The sequence below is a fragment of the Xiphias gladius genome, chromosome 1 (genome assembly GCF_016859285.1).
Source record: "Xiphias gladius isolate SHS-SW01 ecotype Sanya breed wild chromosome 1, ASM1685928v1, whole genome shotgun sequence".
Lineage (NCBI taxonomy): Eukaryota > Metazoa > Chordata > Actinopteri > Istiophoriformes > Xiphiidae > Xiphias > Xiphias gladius.
Genome location: NC_053400.1, coordinates 8,360,506 through 8,368,030, shown reverse-complemented (window position 1 = coordinate 8,368,030; position 7,525 = coordinate 8,360,506).

Sequence of the window (7,525 nt, the reverse complement as noted above, 5' to 3'; positions counted from 1 at the left end):
TCTGGTGGTTTACATACAGAAAATATACGGAACCAGAGGAAGGAAGGACTGACGCCACAGAGGGAACAGCACTTAGGGTTGGATGATATGTTAGATTGAAGATGTCAGGCTTTTCCCAAACGAAATACTATATAATAGATTAGTTAATATAAAACGCTACTAAAGTAAAACTTTTGTACTTAACTTGAGTGTTTTGAATATTAATTGATAAATCTTTAACATGTCGCAAAAGTTATATTTAAACCCAAAGATATTTCATTTACTATCATATAAAACTAACAAAAGGTTCAAATACTCACAAGAGACAAGTAGGAACTATTTGAAACCTTGTCTAAAAAAAATTAAAAAAAAACCTCAAGTTATGCATTTTCTGTTGATTGACTAATTGATAAAATGCGTTGAATCTAGATGTAATTACCCAGTATTAAACAGTTTGCATATAAAACAGACAACTCATGCTTCCATTTTCCTGTTCTGGCAATCATCTTGCAACCTTTTAGATTTGTGACCCCATATGGGGGTCTCTACCCCCAGGTTGGGAACCATCACTCTACAGGACCTACCCAATCAGTATGTGAGGTAGTGAAACATAGATATAGATTGTTGCGTAAATCTATATGCAGCATTATAGTATTTATAATTAGATCCAACTAACTCCTACTTGCATACAGATGCTCCCTTTATACTTCTGTCATTTAACATTACTGCATGTTAAAATTTCACTATTAAACATTTCCTAAGAATAAAGAATACTAAGAATTCTATGTAGAAGATACATGATGTGACTGTTGTTTTATAATGATATAAAAATAATATTGGGCACTATTTATATCAGGTGCACTTACCATTGATTGTTCACTACATTATATGTTGCTTTTTGGGATTTTAGTCCACTATACAGTCAAATATCATTGCATAATTGTCAGTGAATAGACAACACTATAAAATGGCACTGACAATATACATATACTACATAGAAAATAGTGAAGGATTTTATCTCATTAAACGGATTTCTTCATTCATTACAGCAGCCAGTCTACGAACTCACCCACCCCCACCAGGAGACATGGTATGGCCTGCTATGGGACATCATTATAGAGAGTAGATGTCTTGCATAGAGGCAAAGCTCTCTAATCCAAAGGCCAGATAATTCGAGTGCAAAGAGGATTAGCTCCACCCCAGCAGAGCCATTGGCTAAATTTAGCCCCCATCTTCACCAGTCTCCATTTAACCCCTCCTCCGAGCCCCGCCTATGACTCCCTTTACCCATCCATCCAGGCACGCTCTCCATCAATCCCATACTGCAGTTCATCTTTACACCATCATGACATTTCTGGACCTCTCCGGCCAAATAATCCAGTATTTAGGCCTAACAGTCAGGCCATTTATCCTGTCAATGTAAATGATACGGAGTGAAATCACATCACTGGGAGACCGTCTTGATGTGATCACGTAGATGTGCGTTCCCCTTAGAGGGAAACTTTAAGTTGTGGCCGTTAACATGCTATTCTCCCAAAAGTCTCTGCCCTTCATCGGCAGTGCTTCGTCCTCTGGCGAACGCACTGGGATTACAGTTGATGGTGCCGGCCTGCACAATCCCTGCGATGGCGGGCAAAGTGCATCACAGAGACGTCTCATGCAAACATCCAGGAAAGTAATAGCTTCCAGGGGGGAGGATTCTGGGAAAGGGTGATAAACCCTCTCCCTGTGTCCCGCTTGTTCCTAGTTTAACTTGAAACCACTATCTGCTACTTAACTTTATTATTTTCCTCCAGTCAATTCCATGATGTCTCCAGGGTCATATGAATGTTTGTCTCTATTTGTCTGTGACACTTTCCATCCTCACTAGTAGCTGCTTGTTGATGATCAGGGATTTAAAGCTTATTCTACAGAGTCAGTTAAATGCACATTATTTAGAATAAAATATGGATCGTACTGACTTGGGTTAAGGGAAATCATTTACTTGTGCTTCTTTTCCTGTCTAACATGAACAGCTGATAATTGTTGATATTGTTTGCTTTCAGTTAGATTTTTCTGAAATCCCCTAGGCTTTCTGTACTCAAGTTTCAGTTCTCTTTCCTTTTTTTAAGTGCCTCATCCTTTGTATGTGGGCGGAAAATAACTTTAAGATAACAAGGCAGAGGAGAGACACAGCAAACAAAACCCTGCTGGTACAATTACCACTACATAGTTTTGTGCCATTTTTCCTCTACTAACTGGGCCTTAAAGGAGTCAGCGTTGCATTTTTCGGGGTGGATGTTTTTTTCCAAAACAGTTGTGGAGCATCACGGTGGATCTCAGGGCAAGAGCAAGTCCTTTAAGCACCCCTGAAGTTTTGTTGTGGCTCATTTTCCCTCTCCTTCTTGTCCATCTATTGTTAAATCTATCTAATAGATTTAGACTGCTTGCCTAATTGTTGCTTAATCTAATTGTTGAAGTAAAAAAATCAGATACACACATGGCAACAAAATTAACCATCTCTGATGTGATCGATAGTGCAAAATATAATCCAAATGATGGTACTTCTTAGATTAACGTGATTAATTCTCTGACTGTGTCCTCTGCAGAGACGGTAATACAGTATATGAAATATATGATTCTTCTCTCCCACACTGGGTAAATATTGTTTTATAATACAATATATTTGAACCACACACACATCTTACACACATAATAAAAATTCAGAGAGAGATAAAATCTAAGATTATGTGTCAGCAACAATACATCAGGCCCTTCCTGTTTATTTCCCCAACTGTGTGGAATTTGAATTATGTGTATGGAGTCACTTTGCCTTCACTCCTCCCCGTTTGCACCTAATTAAGGAGGAGAGATCTACCAGAGGTAATCTGCTGGGCTTTGGTGAATGGAGGTGGGATGTGGAAGTGGGTGGGAAGCGGTGTTGGTCCGACCCCACCAAATCCCTCTCATCTGGTTGGACACGCCAGCTGGATTTAAGTCACCTGACCTGCTTTCTCATGTGACTCCAGCCCTGAGTGCGTGGACACATACAATACATGCGTGAATACATGTAGGCTTAGACAAAGATGCAAAGAGGCAGAGGTTGGTAAGCTTTGACCTAAAATCAGGCATTATGAGGCAAGGTAAGGACACATTTCTATCATAGTTTTACTACGTTGAAAATCCTTTGTACTCTCCATTCTTAGGTCTGAAAATGCTCTGAAAATGTTATTTTACCACCATTCAGGAAGATTAGTGGAACGCACAGACGCACACACAGACACACACACACACACACACACACACACACACACACACACACACAGAAAGAGAGAGAGTTTGTGTGACAGTGTGTGGTATTGTGGTGTGTTTAGACTCTACAAATCCCAACTGATGGGATCAACTGGACTTACTGACCTGCAGCACCACAGACACTGACATCTTGTGGACATGACAGGGACTGAAATTATTCATAAATGCTGTTAATTATAAAAACACGATCGATATATCTCATAGAGATTTGAAGAACAGTGAAAGGTCTCTTGCTTTCTCTCTTTGCCTCTGCTTGGAAATGGTTTCACTTTAAGTCAAAACTGTAAACATAATGATAAATGTCTATTTTAGTTGATTAATATAACACAGTATTCAGCAAATAGCTGTGTATTAAAAGCTTAAAACTGTACCATTCCTCACCCTGAGGCACAGTTAGTGCCAACTACGTTTTTTTTTGAGTGATATTCGAATACTCAGCCAGTTAATGGTTTGTAAACCTGGTTGCTTGCATTTAATAAGAGGGTAAAAAATAAGTAAGCGGATTACTCTTAAGGATAAGGATGACCATGTTTCTATATTTTCTTGTTGTTAATAAATCCCATAAAAAGACCATGACCAAAATATATCTCTTGATACTTGACTTCACCACTATGTCTGTGGCACACAAGCCCATCTGTTCATACTGAAGATGTAAAGCGCAAATATAGAGTTTCATTTTTAAGTCACTTCCTTTGGTAACTTCCGAGAACAGCTTGGCACCGTAGTTTTTAGCAAACGTTGCTCAAACAGGAATAAATGGCGCAGTTGTTGTGGACTAGCTGTGGATGAATACAGATTTGGTGCTCTTGTCCAGTGTCGTTGTTCAGCTTTGTAATGAAGGAACATGGCATCCAGTGCAACAGTGTGGCTCACTGATGTCTTTTTAACAGTTTTTGAACAACAGTGGCAAAGTCTGTGGCAAATAGGGATAAGCATATCTGGAAAGACCTCTTAGGATCAATTGATTGTTGATTTTGGCCCCTTCGTGGGATTTGTTGACAATAAAAAAGAAATCATATCACCAGATTTATCCTTTCACAAGAGCCCACACATGGTAGGTGACAGTTGAATGAACTTGCCAAGAAAACAGACAGCTTCAGCCCAGAGGGAGCTTTCAGAGATCTTCTTGATCGTTTTCATGTCAGAACTTTATATGCTGAACATGTTTCAGCTTTGCCAAAATAACAATGAACAGAAACTTTAAAGCAAAACAGCCAGGGCAACTAGTGTTGTGATCATTTTTTAGATACAGAGATGTTTGGGGTTTTTTTTTTTTGCTTTAGCCTTGATATATTTCTCAAGTAGAGACATACAATTAACAATCATCATCAAATGGCTGTGTTTAATGTGAGAGGTGTCATCCAGTGTGATGAGCACACAGAGGATTATCACCCAACTTTGCAGCCTCAGTTTCCTTTTTTTAAATAGCATCTTTTAGCTAACTGTTTTGGTTTTTACGGCCCACAACTTTACTGTTGTGGTTCACTCTCGCTGCTCTCATCAACCATGTTTCCATCTGCTGTTCCAGGCAGCTGTTTTCAGCAAAAATGCTTGGCTACCTCCCAAGAATTAAATAGCTAAATGACAAATTTAGCGACTAGCTGGTGAACACAGTGGTACATTGGGAAGCTAAATGGCCAGATACTTCCCTCAGCAGTTAGTGGGGAGCAAACAGAGATAAAAGAAGAGTGAGCATTGGACTTACATTTGGCAGGTGGCCAGATACTCGACTTCAAATGAATGTGAATGTTGCTCTGTCTGCTAGCATTGCAAAAAAGAAAATGTTTGCTGGCATGTTTTGCCACAAAAACCTTATACGGTTTAAGGCTAATATGTAAATTTGTGTTTTCATCTTGTGCTACTCCTGAGTCACCAAAAAATATATTATTGCTGCTCTAAATCAAGCTGGTATGAAGAAAATAAAACAAAACAAAACATCTTTGTTATGTTTCTATCCATGCTAACTGGAAACAGCAGAGTAGAGTTGGTAGAAGGAAGTTATTGTACAGTATATCTTCTGTTTGGCGTCCAACTTGTGGGAATGTCCAAGATAGTCCAAGGTGATATTAATAGCAAAAATAATCAGTTTATTTCACAGAAATACATGAACTTCATATATGAAAAGAAAGTGACATCTGTGTTCCAAAAACAAAAGTGATCCAAGGTGTTGAACTAGCTGATGAGAGCGTCTCATCATCAGTAATTGTGATGCACCTTTTCTCATTTTATTTTTCTGGTGAGGTTCAAAGTTAGCTCATGACCATGTAAACAGCAGTTGACAAAACAATCTCACCTCAAGAGACCTGGTGAAGATCATGCAATATGAGCAAAAGCTCCAGAACACTCACTAAATTGACCTGGAGGCAAGATTTTTCTGTTAACCAAGGTCAAAATTAAATATCTAACCCCAACTTTTAAGCCAACATGGATGACATGCTGGCTTAAAAGTCCCTGAAGTGCTCAGAAAAAATATAAATTTCATGACAACTGGGCAAACTCAGAAGCACCAGAACAGCAACTAAATGGACCTTGAGGTGAGATTATTTTTCCAACTATAGCTCTGTGGTTCCGGTGTGTGGTATGGACACTGGTTTGAAATCACCTTAACTGACAATAAGCTTAAAGGTGAAATCCCAAATTAAACACTTGTGCTTCATGTGATTGCAGAATGGATCAGAATGTTGTATTTGGGGCAACTTAGCTTGCAATTTATTAGTAAATGTTACATAATTTGGGTTTTCAAGTTCAAACTGTTTCAAGCATTTCCCTCTCCCTGCTTTTTGGACCGTAAAAGTTTCCAAGTGCCGCTTTAACTGAAGAAAAACAACAAAATCCTCACGGCCCAGACTGAGTGAGAAGAAATGTGGACAGCACTGCTGAGTGTAAAAAGCTTTCCACTGAATTGTGAGACCTTGTATGTAGAACTCCGAAGGCACTTCAGCCAAATGATATGCTTCTCGCTCCTTTCCCCTCTCTCCCTCCTCCTAACTCTTGCTACTAGTCTGTTTTTGTCTCTATTCAAGTGTTTACTCTGGCTGGGGGTTTTTCAGCGCTATCTCTTTCCATCCAAGTCCTCCAACTTACAAAACCTCCTTTATTGCTGCACAAAGGCAGCTATGTACTTCTTTGTGTCTTGCTTGTTTCCCCGTCTTGCTTATGTTCTCGCAGTCTGTAGGTTGCCCTGCTTCAACATTCCCCCCACGTCCCTCCACTCCTCCTCCAAACTGCAAAAATGGGGCTATAGGCAGCCCGTCATGGCTGTGAATGGGGACTCTTTTCAATACCACCTGCCATTTATCTAACCCTCGGCTGGTTACAGGTGGAGGAGAAAGACAGAGCTCCGAGCTCAGATGCTTGTGATGGGAAGAAGGCCTGGATGCCTGCTGGGCTACTGAAACCACCTTTCTTCACATTCCGTAATGAAAACCATACAACTGGTGTGTTAATAACTGTGTACATGTGTTTGATGAGGTGCCAGATTCCAGCTCATTTTGCAGAAAGTTGAGCTTTAAAGACTGTAAAACACTGTGTTGTATAGTATATCTTTTTAGCTTTAGCTGCTGTTCCAATATGTGTATGCATAATTTAATCAACCAATGACATAACAGCTTAAAAAAACATCCCACTGTTCCACAAATGTGCATAAATTTCATTTTAATCTAAAAATGTTCCAAGATTTATTTTATGGCCCTCTATCCATCAGGCTTAAATGTAAGTCTCTATGTTCTGCCTGCTGCAACTGAAGACAATCCATGACAGAATACAGGGTATTTATTGTGTTTTTCTCTTTCTGGCAACAGGCATTTATTAAGAAAAGCCAGCAGAAAGTAGTGTGATTCATCAGTAATGCTTTTGTCACAATTATGATCCATAAACAACAGATAAACTACGCTGAGAGAGGAGTGCTGACAGACACAAACCCAGATTCTGAATGGAATCTGATGGGTCAGTCTGCTCTTACAGTGACAAGCCATCAATCTGGACTCCTAGTTGGCTCATAAAGTTATCAAAGCACCGTGCTTAAAATCTTATAGGATGAGCTGTCTCAGACTCCCTGTCTGCTTCATATAAAACTCCTTCTTTCCTGCCCGAGGGACCACTCTGACATTATTAACAGTGATTTCATTCGGATGTGTGGGCTCACATGCTTGCAAGGACTGAAAGCCACTGAATGCTTTTTTTCATAGCCACATAATAAAATCTCTGTTCAATTCATGTCACTCAAAAGATCCAGAATATCCTGAATGGAGACGTG